General features: G+C 22.9%; 1 protein-coding gene across 1 annotated transcript in view; it reads left to right on the top strand.

Annotated features, from left to right (window-relative positions):
- The window catches only part of LOC107657019 (sodium-dependent phosphate transport protein 2B-like), an 8,282-nt gene that overhangs the window by 620 nt on the left and 6,942 nt on the right, over positions 1–720 (top strand). The window lies entirely within an intron of this gene.

The raw sequence follows: 720 nt of genomic DNA, 5'->3' as shown, positions 1-720 counted from the left end.
CCAGAAGAACTGTGGCAACATCCCCAATATGTTTGGAAATGTAAACTGATATTTCCTACTGACACACTACAACAAAAGATAGAAATAACTGACTTAAAAAAAATGTAGTTGGTGAAAATACTAGTGTTCTAATAATGTTGGCCACCACTGTAAATAATATAAATTATTTAAAAAAAAAAACAGTTAATTGATTTGAAATCCTGTGGAAAAAATATAAATGGTAAATCACATTAAAAATATGTAATGTTTATATATTAAATATATTTATATATAATATAAATTATATGAATATAAAAATATACATGTAAATATTTTCAAAATATATACTATGTGTGTATTTATATATTCATAATAAATACACACACATGTATTATATAAACAAAAACGTGTATTTTGGATGCGATTAATCATTGCCCAGCACTAATTTTAAATTAGATTTTATTTTTATATTTTTATTTTCATTTTAGTTAAAGTTTAAGTAATTTTGTTCTGTGCTTTTGTCATTTTTATTAATATATATAATTTTCATAATTCTATTTCAGTTTTACTTCTAGTTATTTTAGTATGTTAAGTTAATATGCAAATCAAAGTCTCAATCTATGTTTAAGTCTATGCTTAGTGGAAGTACTTTAAAGGTATATTAGAACCTAAATGATACATATTAGTACCTTTTGAAAGGTAATGCCCCAGTGACAGCTTTTGTAATTTTATCTGTAAGTG

This window comes from Sinocyclocheilus anshuiensis, unplaced genomic scaffold, assembly GCF_001515605.1.
Source record: "Sinocyclocheilus anshuiensis isolate Anshui unplaced genomic scaffold, SAMN03320099.WGS_v1.1 scaffold85, whole genome shotgun sequence".
NCBI lineage: Eukaryota > Metazoa > Chordata > Actinopteri > Cypriniformes > Cyprinidae > Sinocyclocheilus > Sinocyclocheilus anshuiensis.
This window is presented reverse-complemented; position numbering and strand designations above follow the sequence as displayed.